General features: G+C 41.8%; 1 protein-coding gene across 7 annotated transcripts in view; it reads left to right on the forward strand.

The window, feature by feature from the left end:
* Positions 1 to 17,716, forward strand: part of Svil (supervillin) — a 211,603-nt gene that overhangs the window by 28,646 nt on the left and 165,241 nt on the right. For 6 of the 7 annotated variants that reach the window (XM_042686010.1, XM_042686004.1, XM_042686008.1 and 3 more), the window contains exon 2: positions 8,845 to 8,940. The gene's annotated coding sequence lies outside the window, so the exon portion shown is untranslated. The remainder of the gene's footprint in view (positions 1 to 8,844; positions 8,941 to 17,716) is intronic. The other variant, XM_042686006.1, reaches the window with a different exon arrangement.

A 17,716-nucleotide genomic window follows, 5' to 3' on the forward strand; every position in this document is an offset into this window, starting at 1 on the left:
CTGGAGCAAAAAGTTAGATTGTGTTGGTACATTCCTGTAATCACAGCTTCCCTAGAGAGTTGCATTGAGGTAGCACCTGAGCAAAAGCATAAGACCATAACTGGAAAACAAACTAAAACAAAGAACTATACAACTGTGGGATGGCGTGGGGATGGAGTATGATTGAAGTAGCAGAGTACTTGCCTAGCAAGCTCATGATTGATCTTGCCTGCCACAAAAACGAGCTTTCTCAGTGAAGAATGTGACCTGAGGTGACCTTGATGATGACTTTCATCATATATAAATAATGTTACGTCCAGCTGTCCAGGTTCTACTGTATTTCAGCATATTTGAGCTTTGAAGAGAAGACTGTGCCATGATCAACAGAGCCTGGTCACTCTTGACTACATTTTGTGTCCCTTTTTCTTTTAAGTGAAACCATGATGTCATCTTTCTCATTTTTATTTGTGAAGGACAAACAATAATTGTGTCCTAAGTGTGGAAAGTCCCTAGCATCTCTCCCTGGAAAGCCAGGGCCATTAGAACCGGAGGAGCTTTTAAACCCCCTCTGTGTCCTTACCACTTTGCTGGAAGAGGAAGTTTAGAGTCCAAACCACTGTTCAGTTTGTTTGGTTTCCTTTGTCACTGACCCTTTCCATGGTCCTGAAGACCCCGAAGACAGTACAAAGTGCTGGGGTCAGAGTGACGGGGGGTGGAGAGGAGGACAGACTGCTGAGATATTCAGGTGGCCAAGGCATAGACCTTCTCTCTAGGCCTACTCTAGGCCTTCTCTAGGCCTACTTCTCTCCTGCCTGGAGATTTGAACTCCTCTTTCTGCACATCCAACTGTTCGTTAACCTCTACAACCAACTAAAAAGCTTAGCAAATTTGGGCACCAGTGATAGACACCTATAATCTTAGCTACTCAGGAGGCTGAGAGCAAAGGATCACTCTTAGGGCATAAAAGTCTGTAAGACTTATATCCAATTAACTACCAAAAGCTAGAAGTGGATAGAACACCATTCTTGAGCAAAAAAGCTAAGGGACAGTGCGCAGACCTTGAGTTTAAGACCCAGTAAGAGTGACAGAGAGAGAGAGAGAGAGACAGAGAAAGAGAGCAGCAAATGTTGCTGAAAAAAATCTCTTTGTGCCAGGTGCTTGTGGCTCACATCTGTAATCCTAGCTACTCAAGAGGCTGAGATCTGAGGATCACAGTTCAAAGCCAACTCAGGCAGGAAAGTCCTTGAGACTATTATCTCCAATTAAAAAAAAACACCAGAAAACCAGAAGTGGCTATGGCTCAAATGGTAGAGCACTAGCTTTGAGCTGAAGAGCTGAGGGACAGTGCCCAAGCCCAGAGTTCAAGTCCCATGACCAACAAAAAAAAAACAAAAACAAAAACAAAGAAAAATCTCTTTGTCAGCTAGTTTGGCCTTCCTGTGTCCATATTCGGACAGATATTCAACAGTTGTTCCCTTATTAAAATCCACAAAGGACTGGCTTAGATCCAGCATGTTGTCCAGTTGTTCAGGTGGTTTTAAGCCCATTAGAATATGCAATGTTTTCATGGCTGAATTACTTTGTTTTACTTTAAACAGATGCTGCTACATTAGCACAGAGTGTCACCACCTTGTCTCCTGGTGTGGCAGGTGTTCTGAAATGGCATCAACAAAAAGTTCTTTCTATCCAGCCATCTATCCACTCTTCTATTCGCCAATTCCTTCACCTACCCAGCCACCTCATTATCTTTCTATCCACTTTCTACCCACCCACCCACCCACCCACCCATCCATCCATCCATTAATAAGAATGAAAAGTTTATTTTGGCTTAAAGTTTCAGCAGTTTCAGCCGTGATTGCCTCACACATTGCTTTGGACATGTGCCAACATAGACCGTCCTGGGAGCATGTGGTGGAGAAGGCCTGTTTACCTTCTAGCAGCCCTGACTTCCTCCCAGCAAGCCCCACCTTCTAAGGGTTTACCACCTCCTGATAGGCTGGTGACAAGACCTTGAATTGTTTAATGAATGAACCTCTGAGGATCATTTAAGACCCAATTGATAACAATAATGTTTTCACAATTGAATTTCTCTCTCTCTCTCTCTCTCTCTCTGTCTCTCTCTCTCTCTCTGTCTCTCTCTCTCTCTCTGTGTCTCTGTCTGTCTGCCTGTCTGTCTGTCTGTCTGTCTGTCTCTCTCTCTCTGTTTTGGAGAAAGGATAGTTCTCCTGGATTTTTTTTTTTTTTTTTTTGCCTGTGCTGGGGCTTGAACTGTGGTTCTGTCCCTGAGCTTCTTTGGCTCAAGATCAGCGCCATATGACTTGAGTCACAGTGCCAATTCTGGCTTTTTTTTCCTGAGTAGTTTATTGGTGATAAGAGTCTCACAGACTTTCCTGCCCAGGATGGCTTTGAACTGCGATCCTCAGATCTCAGCCTTCTGACTGGCTAGGATTATGGGTGTGAGCTACTGATGCCCAGTTGGATTAATTTTGTTTTTTTTTTGGTCCAGTCGTGGGGCCTGAACTCTGGGCCTGGGCTCTGTCCCTCAGCTCTTCAGCTCAAGACTAGCACTCTACCACTTGAGCCACGGCGCCACTTCTGGCTTTTTTCTTTTTGCTTATGTGGTGCTGAGGAATCGAACCCAGGGCCTCATGCATGCAAGGCAAGCGCCACCTTCCCAGCCCCTGGATTAATATTTTTAGCCTTCTTTTTTCTTCCTTGTCTTTCTTTCTCTCTTCTATCCCTTAAATAAATATGCGTATAAGAAGTTAGTCCTGTAGCATCTTGCTTAAGAATATGGATTCTGCAACCGCTTCCCTGGTTTGAATCCTTCTTGGCTTTGATGTTGTGGCAAGTTTCTTAACTATCTACATCTCAGTTTCCTGATGTGTACAGTTGGAACAAGAATTGCTTCTGCGTCATAGGATTGTGATAAAAAAAATTACAAGACTAATTAGAAAGCACTTGAAGTGCCAGACACATCATGATTATGTCAGACTTAGTAATCATCAAACCCAAATAGATATGTGTCATATCTATCCTGAAGAATTACTTGTGTATTTTCACAGCAGGAGTGACTGATTTCTAGTCACAGCATTGGGTAGAAGACATGAGCTCTGTAGCTGTTGATACCTCATCTATGTTGAGAAAAAGCCAAGAAGGTATTCTGTTCTACTTGTTGGAATAACCCAAACCTCCTGAACATTTGGTGTCGGCTCAGCAGCGTGTTATGTATGTGACACTGATTATCTCATTTAAGGCTAGGAGAAATTTGGTGGGTTTGTTCCCATACTCATATTATGGAAGAGGAAAGGTTTGGGAGATGGAAAGTTATCCCAGCTAGGAAGGGGCTGAACACAGGCTGTGAGATTTCTCAGCCTACAGCCAGCGTGCTGTGGCCTGCCCAGCTGCCCTCACAGCAAGCAGGTGAGCTAGCCTGCTTTATCAGGACAGTTACATCATCTCCTGCATTGATAATAAGTCTAGGAATGCCCCCCCCCACCCCACTCTTTCTTTCTCCACCAATACTTGGGCTTGAATCAGCCTCATGCTTGCTAAGCAAGTGTACTACTTGAGCTAAACCGTTAGCCTTTTATGTTTTAGTTATATTTAGGGTTTTATGCACTTATATTTAGAGTCTCATACATATTCTACAGGGTCTCATACATATTTTATGGGGTCTCATGTATTTTTTCCCCTACTGTGGCAAGCCTCAGACCGGGATCTTCCTATTTGTACTTACTGTATAGCTAGGATGCAGCCTTAATAAACCTCCTGAGTAGCTGGGATCACAGGCATGCTCCACCATTCCCAGCTAGGATTGCATTTTTAAGGGCAGTTTTAATATTGTTGAATATGTATTTTTAAGTTGCATTCCCCAAATCAAGAACCAAATTTATTGCTTGTTTATTTCCTATGGTTTATGAAGCTATTTAGTGTGGAAACCATTTTATACCTTTAAAAGAAATTAATTTTCTTTATTCCTTCCTTCCTTCCTTCCTTCCTTCCTTTCTTTTTTTTTTTGAGATAGGGCCTTGCTATGCAGTCCAGGCTGGCATGGAATTTACAATTCTCCTGTCTCAGCTGTGCAAGGATTATGGTTATAAATGTGTATACTTTTCTTCCAGTTGAGGTTGATACTAACTTAAGCCAGTAAGCCCAGCAGGACTCTGGTCCTTGAGCTTTCAGTTGCTCATTGGATGATACCCTACCCATTATTCACACTCTGCTTGTTGTTTATTTCATTCCAGGAAGTAGACCAGAGAAGGGCAGCTCACCTGTTTTCCTTAGCATGACTGTCAAATATTTGCAAAGATGGCCGAATGCCATTGACTCATTCCTGTAATCCTAGTTATCCAGGAGGCTGAGATCTGGAGGATCAAAGCCCAGACAGAAAAATTTGTCTCTAAAATAACCAGCACAAAAAAGCAGGAGTGGAGGTGTAGCTCAAGTCGCTCAGCTGAGCAAGTAAGCAAGTAAAGCGAGCCCAAGGCCCTGAGTTCAAACCCCAGTACCAGTAAATAGAAAAAAAAGGAAGGATAATTTTGAGTTAGTTTTCTTCTCTTTAGACACCAGTGATGAGGTAACTTGTGTATACCTACAGTAGAATATGATATTTAATAATCTTTGCTATCCAGTGATAGCTTCAGGCAGATGGGAGCTTTGCTGTTGTTGGAAACATGGAAGGAATTATTAGTTGTGTTGTAATCTTGAGCTGAAAATTTATACTCAGTTGAGAGATAAGTTAATTTAGCAGAAAGAATGAGTCATTACGCTTGGTCTTGACCTCTAAGACAGGATTAATAAACATAAATTGTTTATTATTTTAGTCACAAAAGCTAGAGTCATGGCAAGTGAATCTTGTTTGCAAGCATTTTGCGTACTTTCAATTAGTTGTCATTGGTTATTTAGACTGTTAAAGAGTCCTGCAGATCGAAAAGTAAAAGGAAATATCTTTCTATTCTGGAATGTTGCAGCTTTGTTTAATGGGAAAAATATTCTCTTACCCTTCTGGAAGAAAATGTTCCACTGAATAATTGATGCTTCTAAAATGAATTTTATGTTACTGGAATAGGTTTCATTATCTAAATGAATGTGAGCTAAGCCCCTCCTCAATATTAACTATTTCCATATAGTAAGCATTCTGAATATAGGGAAACTCAGCTGACTCGATCAGTCTCAGGTGAAAGTTAGAGCATGAATTATACAGAACCAAACCAGGAAAGCAATCAAAATATGCAAATCAACAACTGTCCCTGGCCTTAGTTTGGTCCCAATAAGCTAGACTATAAAAACTGGAAACTTACATAATTTTGGATTATAAATTTATTATTACACTTTTAGACTCATTTCAAAATAATCATTTGTAATGTAGTAGCTTTGATTTTTATTTTGTATAAAGTACAGAATGCATTGTGTTTGCTGACAAAGGAACAGAGTAAATCATGGTTTTATTGTTCCCTAGTGTTTCTGGCATATTTTGAATTAGATGTTCTTGCTTCCAAAATGTGTACTTGGCTCAAAATGATATAAATACACTCCATATTCCTGAGTTAATACTTCAAGAAATTCCTTCTTATCTCAGGATAATAAGAATCAGACAGAGGCTAGCTAAAGCAATCTACTTACATGGAGAGTTCACATGTAAAAGTAAACTGGAAGTTATGAAGGTAGGTTTGTTCTAGCTAATATTTAACAGAATAAAGAGCGTAAATATCAAGTATTATTTTAAAAGGAGCAATTTTTTGGATGAAGTTTCCAAAGTTCTCCTTATGGTGAATTCACATCTATTTTAAAAAATAGATTGGCTATAGGACCCATTAGACTGAAAAGAAATCAATATGAACTTATGTGGTTTCTTTTCATTACAAATGCAGTCATTACACTGCCTTTTGCGTTACATTTGACATTTCAGTCACATCATAAAGACGACCAATGCTAGTGAAAACTTTCAAAATACTGGCCATTTTTTGGAGCCTTTTAGATGCTTTCATATTAAAGATCTTTTTTTTTTTTTTTTTCAATCTACCCAGACTGGGTTTAGACCTTGATCCTCCAATATCAGGCTCCTAAGTAGCTAGGATTACAGGTATGAGTATCAGTGCCTGGTTTTAAAATCATTCTTAAAATCTCTGCTACCCACTCTTCACTTAATGATTGCTTCCTAATCAAACTGCGTAGTCACAATTATTTTATTCGTTGGGGAAATTTCTAACATTTTATAGACATCACGCAACTCTGTGTTTTGTGGCAAGATTTTTCAGATTCCCTTTATAACAGATGTAAGGCATTATATGGGAATGAAGATGAAGACAAAATTTCTGGTAGATGCTCGGGTTTTAGTGTGGTTAGTTTTTAGGAAATAATCTGAGGATTTTGAAGCTATGATTTTTCTGGACAAGAGCATCCCTAAAGAAACTCAGATAATGAATTCTAATCTTTGTTTGCCTCTGTAGTACAAGTGGAGAGACCCCATTCTAGTCTCAGTTCTAATTAGTAAATAACCTAATCTGACCATGAATAGGTGATTGATTTCTTTTGGCATATATGCTCTTATATATACCAACATTCTGTGATTCTAAATTGCTAGATATTTTAAACCTGTCAAGAGCAACATTATTCTGCTTTCATAGAATCCTAGAATTTAACAGACATTGGCCAGCTCCTTTCATTTTTTTTTGTACTCTATTTATATCTATCTGTCTGTGTGTATCTATATTTCATTATTGCTACAGCTTCACCTAATTACCAACAAGCTCTTGTAAAAGTTGTAAATAGTATTTTAGTACTATTAACTTCTGCTCTTAATTCAGTGTTTGTACATCTGTCCTGTCCCACATCCCTCCTTTCTAATGACTTGTGATTTATTGGGTAGATGAGTTTAATATATGAAAATAATTTCTGCAATTGGTCAACCAGCTATTTGCAGACATTTTTTTTATGCTGGTAGCTGGTCTTGAATAAAGCTCTTGCTTAGCTTTTTTGCTTAAGGCTGGCACTCTACCAAATGAGTCATAGCTATACTTCTGGCTTTTTTAGTAGTTAAGTGGAAATAAGAGCCTCACAAGCTTTCTACGCAGACTGTCTTTGAACTGTGATCCTTATATCTCAGCCTCCTGAGTAGCTAAGGGACAGGCGTGAGCCACCAGAACTAGGCCGTATTTGCATACTTTTAGAAGTTTGGGGGGATTTTTTTGTTTTTTGCCATATGACCATAGCCATCTTCAGAAGTAGACTTCCTTTTTCTTTTTTGTTTTTTTGAAAAACTTCTCAGACCTATCACAGTTCAAGTTATGTCTCAGGACTGAAAGGCTTTTTGTTGCTGCTGTAAACAGGAAGAAACAAACACTAAATGAATCAGAAGGCGGACAAAGGGAAATGGCAAAAACATAGTTTATACTGCTGCCAGGCTGGGCAGATTGAGATCGGGAGAGCCCAGGAGGCATGGAACAAGCTAGAAGCTCAGGCTGGGCTCTGAATGGCATCCTAAGACATTTGGTGGGCCCTACCACACTCCACGTAGCATTTAATCACTTGGGAAGGTTGAGACCTCTGGCTTGTGGTTGGAGCAGCCGCCCTGGGCAGGGAATAAAGCCATCAGTCATTATTAGAAGGGAGACAGTCCCCAGCAGCAGATGGGTTCTCAGTGGTAAAGCACCCACAGACTGAATTAGCTCATTGCTACATTATTAAAAATGAAGCCATTTTTATGTTTCTTTAAGATCTTGGGAATTTTCAATGTACCCTTGGGGGAGGGCAGAATCTTTGGTCTGTCTAGTTGTAATTTGATTTGCTCCCTCTTACCCAGATAAAGGAAGAGTAATTGTTACAAGGAAATGTTGACTTCAGTCCTGTGGAAGATGTGTGTGAGCTGTGTGCCATGATTGTTGATCATAACTAGTTACAGTACTAAGGAAGGTGTTAGGGAAGAAAGGGAGCTATGAATTGTAGAAATTGGGGGTAACTTGTCTGTTCCAAGTAGTCATTGAAGGTGTTTCAAGTGAAACCAGATTAAATCAGATTCAAGGAAGTGGAGGCATGGCTCAAGTGGCAGAGCACCAACCTTGAGCGACAAAAGCCAAATGTGAGCCAGATGCCCTGTGTTCAAGACCCAATATTGGTGCAAAAATAATTTAATTAAAAGAAAAAAGTGCTGTACAAAAAAAAAAAAAGGTATGGGACAGTGTCCAGGCTCTGAGTTCAACAACCTGTATTACTGGTGCGTGTGTGCTTGCGTGTGCGCACGTGCGCGCCCGCGCGCGCATACACACACACACACACACACACACACACACACACACACACACACACAGGGCAAAGGGCAAATTTAGTGAGGGCAACAGGGCAATTTTAATCCTGACTTAAATTACCAGATAGGGGCTAGAGGTGGATAAGCCGGCCATAGGGTACACATTTAGATGTCCTTGGAGTTCAATTCTCTACACCTAAATAAATAAATAAATAAATGTAAAATTGTCAAACTAGAGTTTTTGTGGGGTTTTTTTTGTTTGTTTGTTTGCCAGTCCTGGGGCTTGAACTCAGGGCCTGAGCACTGTCTCTGAGCTTCTTTTGCTCAAGGCTAGCACTTTACCACCTGAGTCACAGCACCACTTCTGTCTTTTTCTGTTAATGTGGTACTGAGGAATTGAACTCAGGGTTTCATACATGCTAGGCAAGCACTCTACTGCTAAACCATTTTCTTGTCATTGTGTCAAATTCCACTGCAATAGGTCAAAGGGCAAGAAGGGGTATTGATCAAATAGGCGGTGAGCTGAAGCTCATTTTAGCTCATCCCACCTCTCATATAGGCATATTTCAGCTTACAAGTTACAGCCTATAATTCTTAAAACCTTTTGCTTTCCTCCCTAGATTCGAGCTGCACTGGACACAGGTTGTTTTCTAAAATTAAAGAAGCTCAAGAAGAGATGGTGAGTTCTCTTTGAGTTTCAACCAACAGGATAAAAGGTAATTACAGATGATTTTAGAATGTGTTTGCCATACTTGGGTGAGGTCAATTGCTATAGTAGCAAATAAGGAAGAAAGAGTTCTGGAGTCTGGAGTTTTGCTCTTGCAAAAATTAACTTAGTACTATTAGGATTTAGTTATGTGACAAAACAAAAGACAACAACTAAACTATATTCTTCTTGAAAAGCCTTTTTGGCCAGGTCTATTTAAGGATTAAGGTGTTACTTGCCTAAGCAGTTAACAACTGATACACCCTCCCCCTCTCCCTCCTTTCTTCTTCCTCTCCTCCTTCTCTCCTGTCTTCTTTTCCTCCCTTCCCCTTTGTCTCTCCTCTCCTCCCCTTCCCACTCCTTTTCTCTTATGGAACCCTGGCTGTGTCCTGCTGAGCTCTATCCCCAGCCAGTCATTTTCTCAGCCGACATTCTTAAGTCTGTCTCCTCCCCTGCCTGTTCTATGCTCAGAGAATGGGACACAAATGATTGAATGACAAAGTTGTAAGGGCTCCTTTTAGTTACACGTAAGCTTGATTTACTTTTGCAGTGTTAGTCATGTTGTAAGGTAAATCATCTCAGAAGCCACATTTTAAAATATAGAATAGTGGAGTCTTTATTATACAGTGAACAGGCTGCAAGCCACCAGTTGTTACAAAGGCCTGCTGCAGCATACAAATACACATAACACAGCTAGGAAACATGCTAAAGAGGAAAGAAATAACAAAAACAATACCAGCAAACCAATTCAGCTCCAATGGAGAGCTGAATTGGGATGCCATGATGACTGGAGACAGCCAGGAGACAGGACACAGGACACGGTCACAGAGACACACATGGCATGGAGTCCTGGCAGCTAGGCTGGTCTGGGCCTACATAGGTCAGCACAGGGAGAAGATCCTCAGGAAATTCCCAGTCCCAGGCACTGGACTGACAGATTCAGTAACCTATCAGCCAAGTGCCTGCCGCTGCCTCCAGGGGTCCGGGCACACCCATTACCTGTGAAGCAGGTGATGGGGTTGGGGGCAGTTTCCTTCCCCCAGCATGAAGACAAGATGTCAGACCCTACCATCCACCATGTGGCCAATATAGCGCCGCCAGACCAGGCCTCCTTACTTCAGTGCTGGTAGCACAAAATCTCTCCATGGTCTTTCATTTCTACAGACAATCACAGTTCCTCAAAATGCCAACTCCTTTTTTCCTTTCTTTTTTAACAGCTGGATTTATAGCTAAGGGAATCATATTTAAATTTGTATTCATTTAGCTGCCTTGATCAAAGGGTAGAGAATGAATGTAAAGAAACAGACTTTCAATTGGAAAAAAATTATATTAAGTGAAGTAAGCCAGGCCCAAAGAAACATAGGTCCCATGGTTTCCCTTATTTGCAATAACTAGTATATGTCTGAGTCAAGCAGAAGAGGTTAGATAAGTTGATGTTAGGGAAATGAACCCTAAGAGATGTATTCAAATGTTTTTTTCTTTCATGCATTGTTTCTAACACAATTATAAGATTATTTCTTTGTTGCTTTGTATGTCCCTCCCCCATGGTATAACCCCTGCTTTCACTGTATTTGATGTCGGTATAATTTATGGAGGGGAAAGGGGAAAACAAATCGTTTAAATAGGGATACAGGTGGACCCATTGCAACAATGAGATGTACAAGTCGTTATGTCAAAAAATGAACTTTACAACTTTGGTGGGGGGGAGGAGGGTTGAGGGAGGGGGCAGGGGGAAGGAGGACGGGATGGGAAGGGGAAACAAAGGAGGAGGCTACAATGCTTGATAAGCAATGTACTCATTATCTTGCCCATGTACTTGTAACCCCTCTGTACAGTATTTTCACAATTAAAAGAAAAAAAAAGAAACAGACTTTCTCCTTATGTCCAATACAAGTCTATCACTTGAACCTAAACTCCCTGAGGAATAGTGTTTGGAGTGGAGCAGGTGCTCAGTAAACAGTTACTTAATAAATTAAATAAGGCATTTCTCTGACCAAACCAGAAGTTCGTTGGGGAGAGGATCAGTCCGTGTGACTGGACTGACAAGGCAACTTCTTTCTGCACTGGCCACTTTCTGTGTGGCCAGATGCTTCCATGTGGGCTCCTCTTGAACATTGTATTGTCACTGTCCGTGATTGTATAAAAGATTCTTTCCAGGTTGCTTACAGGCCAGGAAGCAGAAACTGAGTCAGTGCTGGTGTCTCTATCAGGCCCCCTTGACAGGCTGTGCTGGGCTGGCCTCCTTAGTCCCTCCCAGGAAAAGATCTGATGGGCTGCCATGACAGAGGGTGGAGAGCAGGAAGGGTGTGCTCCAGTTGTCCCTGAGCCTTCCTCCTCCGCTCGGGCTTGAGCTTCATTGTATGGTGAGTCACTTGGAGAAAGAATTGCCTGTCCCTTTTGGAGGGTTGAGGTGGCTCCTCTGTTTCCCTTTCCTGCCTGTCTGAGGAGTCATGCTTATGGTATAATAACTACTGTGGCTGAGACCAGGGACCTCGTATTTTATTGCAGCATGCATAATGTCCTTGGCAGCAGATAAGAAGAGACCACTCATGAAGAGACCACTCTGGTTCTGATGCTCTAATAACATCTTTGAATAGGGGCCCCAAGGGAAAGCTTCCATTCTTTCCCAGGCAATCTTTAGGAGAGAGAGGTAGGCAACCTGGCACAACCCCCACACAAAGCATGGATATCTGGGAAGGAAATTTGGGGTCCAAGGACTTTAAAGTGGCTAATGGATGTTTTCTCGTTGGCTGCTAACTAACTTTGTGATAGTTGAAAGGATATTAGTTGAATGAAATCTTGGACTTCTGTTCCTCCCCTCTTCTTCCTCTTCCTCTTCTGGGTCTCTTCTATAGACTAGTTCAGCGTTAGAAGCTGTGTCATGCCTTGGCATTGCTGGGTTTTGTCTGTAAGACTTACATCACTCTCCTTCAAGCCTGTATGAACTCTCATTCTGTGTCACATAATGGTGCCCACCTGTAAGTGCCCGAGCCTCACTTTGCAGTTCCTTTCACTGCTATGCCAGTTGCCAATGCAATACTCTTAGGACAGTTTTGCCTCCTGTGGGAGGCTCATGGCTTCCTTGCCCTTCAGGTGTGCTGTGCCAGCCATTAGGGAGGCCAGCCTGGAAGGTAGTAGTGTCCATGCACACTAGCCACCTCCTCCCTCCTTTCCTTCCCCTTTCCTGCCTGTTCTTCATATGCACAGGACTCACCACCTTTCCTTTTTCTGTAGCTAATCAATTAATTTTTAAAAAGTAGTAGTATGAAGGGGTTTCTGGTCAACGTATCAGTTTGTGATCAATGTCACCCTTCTTGATCAGTGTCACCTTTCCATCATTCTCCCCATCTGTGCCAACCCTACTCCTCCCCTCAAGCTTCCCAGTTCCATTTTCTCATCTGTACATTGGATATTATGATTGCATCCTCCCACACTTGCTTCTTTATTCTGTTCATTTGCCTTACCTCTTCTTGATCTCAACCCTGACAAAACATGTTCCACTCCCTAGTATTCATTTTGTTGAATGGTTAGTTGGCTGTTCAAAAGAGTTGCCCCACTGGAATTCTCCCTCCTTTATATCATTGTATCATACTTTAATCAGTACATTTGTGTATAGATGCATATGACTCTCTATTTTTTCATGCATCTCAACTCATAGTTTGTTCTTTGCACTGTTAATCTTGGTCTCTGATCCAAGGCTAAAGTCCAGAGTCTCTGCATGGTGTTCAAGGGCTTTCTGATTCTGGCACCCATCCTCAGTCCCAAGCAATACAGTAACCGGCTTTCTCAGGTTCACTGGTAGCCATGTAGCCTGAAACCCACTCCCCATTACCTGAATACCTTTGGATCACTAAGAGTATCATTCAAGTGCCTCTTCCAGGAAGCCACCTGGATCTCCTGTATATAGACAGCAAGGGTGGGAAAACCAGACAGAATTCATATGAGTGCATGCTTCTTGCTGTATGCTGTAGATGCTCATCAACTTAGCCAAAGGCCCTTCTGTAACGATAGAACTGGATCCTGGCCCTAGCATTGTAACACAGTACATAGATGTTTAGAATGTGGCTAGTTTTCTTACCATTCTTTACATCTTCCAAATCTGACATCAGTGCTTTTTGTTTTAGGTTATTTTTGCTAACAGAATAAGAAAGAAAGAAAGAAATCATAGAAAACAGGGTACTTGTGGTTCACACCTGTAATCTTAGCTAATTGGGAGGCTGAGAACAGGAGGACCAAGATTTGAGACCAGCATGGGCAGAAAAGACAGATTCCATATCAAAAGTAATCAGTGAAAACAGGGTTGGAGGCATGGCCTAATGATTAATACCATTCTAGCAAGACAAAGTCCTGAGTTCAAACCCAGCACTATACACACACACACATACAAAGCAGGAATCATATTTGCTGTAGAGGAGAGAAGAGAAGAGAATTTGTAAGTGGGAATTCCCATGGTTTAATCCACAGCCTCTATGGCTCTATCAACAGCTACTTCTAGTCTCATGAAGATATGTCTTATGTACTTCACAATATAGAATGATTAAGTTAGGAGAACAAGTTAGCCCTTTCAGTTGCTTAAAGTACCTTTGGGGTTGGGTATAGGAGTGCATACCTATAATCCCAGCTGCTCTAGGAATGAAGATGAAAAAAAGTGGGGCACATATATCTATAATGGTCAGCTTCAGGCATAGTCTGTTTCAGGCAAAACCTCAAGACACTCCAGAAAAGTAACTAAAAGAAAAATAATTGGCTCAAGTGATAGAAAACATCTGCTTAATAAATATGAGGTCCTGGGTTCAAACTTCAGTACCACCAAAAATTTTAAAAAAAAGAGAGAGAAAAAGAAAAAGAAAAAGCTGGTTGCCAGGGCTCACACACACTTGTAATCCTAGCTACTCAGGAGATTGAGATGTAAGAATGCCTATTCAAAGCCAACTTGGGCAGGAAAGTCCATGAGACTTTTATCTTCAATTAATCACAAAAAAAGAGCCAGAAATAGAGCTGTGACTTCAGTGGTAGAGCACCAGCTTGAGAAAGAAAAAAAAAAAAAGCTATGAAAGAGGGTTTAGGCCTTGACTTCAAACCTCCATACCAGCACACAAACAAGCAACAACAAAAATCAAACCAGTCAATCCAAACAGTTCTAATCTCAAGTATTTGAAATGTTATATTTGAGCTGCCATAAGAAAATCAGTGCTAGGAGGTAGCCTTCCTTTCTGCCTGGATTGTGCTAGAATGCAGCAGAGGGAGAGCACAAAAAAAGGCTCTGTGATTCCAGCATCTCCAGACCTCTTCAGGCCTCTGCTGTATTGATTTATCTCTTTTTATGGATAAATGCTACATCTCCAAATTCTGGATCAATTTCTATCCAGCTCCAGATTTCAATAACGTCTTTATTCACAGATAATGTGACTCTGGAGAATCCTTGCCCCCTTGCTCTGCAGGTATGGCTGACCTGACCTGGACGTGGGCATCTGTCCCAGGATGGAGGGAAAATGACTTCCTTAGGGAGACTTCCCCTGGTTTTTCAAAATATGTTTTCATTGTAAAAATACTGTACAGAGTGATTATAGTTACATCAGTGAGGTAATGAGAACATTTCCTATGGAACATTGTTACCTCCTTCTTTGTTTTTCCCCTACCATCCCTGCTTTTTACAAGCATGGCTTCACCCGCAATTGAGAGTACCTGAGCAGGATGCTCCCTGGGGTGTCTTCTTGAGTGTTTTTGGATGTAGGGGGCAGAGCATCAATGTGAATGAGGGTCTGACATCATTTGCTGGATAATGTGAACTGCAGGATTTCTTAGAAGGTCTTGTTATTCTTTCCCCATGGCGCTAGAAGGCTGAATAGCTGATGAAACTGGCCTAGCTGTCACTCTGAGTCCAAGCGCTCAGGACTGGGGCCAGGCCTGAGGCTCTTGACAGTATTTTTTCTATGGCTTGGAGATGTTGTTGATGCCTAACAGGAACAAAGGAACAGGAGAAAGGGAAGCCATCCAGTGTGTTTCATGCCTCCTGTCTAGAAGCATTACCTAGAGGTAGAAAGAGAATGACCCATGCTTGTGGCATCTGAGCTCCCAGGGTAGGATGACAGCCTCTGGAAGAAGAATGTCCCAAAGTCCTTGAGCATCTGCCATAGTAACTTAGGTAACTTACAGTCCTGTAATTGTTTTTGCTTTGCTGAAATGTTTTTCTGGGTTGTGCAAGGTTGTATATGCCTGTAATCCCAATTACATAGGAAGTAGAGATAGGAGAATCTCCATCTGAGATTAGCCCCAGGAAAAACATGGCAGACTGTATCTGAAAAAACAATCTGAAAGTTGAGTGTGTTGTTGCACACCCGTAATCCTACTTGGGAAACAGAGACCAGAAGGATCACAGGTCCAGTGCAGCCCAGGCAAAAAGTTCAAGGAACCCTCATCTTAACCAATGAGCTCAGTTCTGTGGTACAGACTTATCCTGCCAGCTACAGTGGGAAGTGTAAATAAGAAGATAGTCAAGTCTACCTCAAGGTCTGTAGCTGAGCTCAAAGTGGCTAAGTGCAGCTTAGCAAGTGTAAAACCTTGATTTCAACCCTATTACAGAAAAGGAGGGGAGGGGAATGGAAGGGAAAGAAAAAGAAAGGAAGGGAAGGGAAGAGGAAAGAAAGATAACAGTAAAAAAGGGCTGGGATGTGGCTCAGAGACCCTGAATTTAAACCCTAGTAGTATGAGAGAGAGGGAGGGAGGGAGGGAGAGAAGGATATTAGAAAAGTTTTAAATTTTTCTAGTTTGATATGATCACAATTAAATGGTGGATGCTCAAGATACTTTATTCATCTTTGTTTTGAGATGTTCCTGAGGCAAGTTATCTCTGATCAGGCAGATAGAGGGGCTCCAGTGACCTGGGAGGAACTCTTGCAGGCCTTGAGCTAGTTGTCAGTAGATGCTTCCAGGCCCTGGGGTCATGGGTGAGTGCCAGTCAGATCAGGGAGCTGGAAAATCTGCTCCATATGGCCAAATGGGCATTACATCCTAGGCCAATGCCAGCTGAACTAACGCCCTCTGTGTGGCCAGAGGCTGCTGTCAAAAACAGAAGAGCTGGCTGTAATTCCTTCAAACCAAAATCCAGCTCTATGCTCCAGGAGCCAGCTGCTCTGGCTCTCTAAGGTGACATCTTAGGGCCAGAGTGACCTTATCTGCCTTGCCCAGACCAGCCAGATGCTCTTGTGGTCCCCTCTATTGACCTTGCCCAGAGTACAGCCTCATGTATTACCATGGTCCAAGACGGCTTCAGGAGTCTGCAGGGAGGTAACCTTGCAGAGGACGCCCCACAGTTGCCATGTACCTGTGTTGAACAAGTTAAATAGTCTTTGTTCTTGTGGCTAGGGGTGAGTGAGCTCAGTGGTAGAGCACACATGCAGTGATCCCCTGGGCTTCACTCCCCAAGCTCCAAAAGGAAAAAAAAAAAAATGAAATAAATCTTTGCTCTCTGGCACAGTCACACAAAGTGAGGTTGCATGGGCCTGTAATTCACAGTTATATGGGAAGTAGAGGTAAGATAATCTCCATCTGAGATTGTGATCCAGGTGTTCTAAGTTTTGCATTGACCTTATACGTGTGACCTGGGCTGGTTGGCTTGATTAATACAAATCTATGTGTGACATGGAGAATCAGTCCCCTCTCCCCTTTCCCCACAAGATGTCTTCCTCCTAATGAAAATCCCAGAATATATCAGTTATGTGGAAAGTGGGAATTAGGGCTGCTAGTTAGTGACTTTGAAAATGGGAAAGTGTCCTGTGTGCTCCGAGTGGGATCAGTGTAATCATATAATGCTGTGGATTGAAGGGAAATGGGAGAGTGGAGTGTTGCTCTATAATCGTCTCCATGATGATGGTATCTAGAAGGAGCATGAAAGGCATGGCTTAGGAATGTAGAGGCCCATGGAAGCTAGAAAAAGTAAGGAAATTGATCTAAGGGGTACAGGAAGAATGTGGCCTTATGAAGACCTTCTCTGTTAGCCCAGTGAGGCCCATTTCAGACTTCCTTTTGTATGTGTGTGTGAGGACTGGGGCTTGAACTCAGGGCCAGGACATTGTCCCTTAGCTTTTTCACTCAAGACTGGTACTCTACCACTTGGGCTACACTTCTACTTCCAGCTTTTTGGTGATTTATTGGAGATTAGCATCTCATGGACATTTCTGTCCGGGCTGTGTAAGAACAGTGGTCCTCAGATTTCAGCCTCCTGAGTAACTAGGATTACAGGCATGAGCCACCAGTGCTTGGGCCATTTTAGACTTCTAATTACCGGAAGTATAAAATAACAAGTGTATATTGCTTTAAGGCAACCAATGTATAGTGATTTGTTACAGCAAACCATAGTAAACTGATATGGAATTGCAAACTTGTCTCTATTTTGGAAATGTAAAACCCTCCTTGTTATTTATGTAATACGGGGAATTTGTAGCATATAAATACTTTGTCAAAATTAATTCTGAGAATTTTCTAAACTAATTTACTTTGACTGGGGTCAGGGCATGGACTTTGTTTCTTTGCTCTTTTACCCTGACAATGTAGATTAGTATTTGCATTATTCGTTTTTGATTCATATAGAGTCTCGTAGCAAAAATCCAAAGCACTTACCTTTTCAAAGAAATTATTTTACACTATCTAGTGTACTACTATTATTAGAAATATTGAATTCAGGCTTCTGTTGTGGATAAAGAATACCATACTGTGCATTTTCAGTCAAAGAGGAGTCTTGGCTATAGTTTATGTTGGATTGAAACCAAAGCCATTAGAACAATCTG

The sequence above is a fragment of the Dipodomys spectabilis genome, unplaced genomic scaffold (assembly GCF_019054845.1).
Source record: "Dipodomys spectabilis isolate Male_0828 unplaced genomic scaffold, ASM1905484v1 ptg000096l, whole genome shotgun sequence".
In the NCBI taxonomy this organism is placed as follows: Eukaryota; Metazoa; Chordata; class Mammalia; order Rodentia; family Heteromyidae; genus Dipodomys; species Dipodomys spectabilis.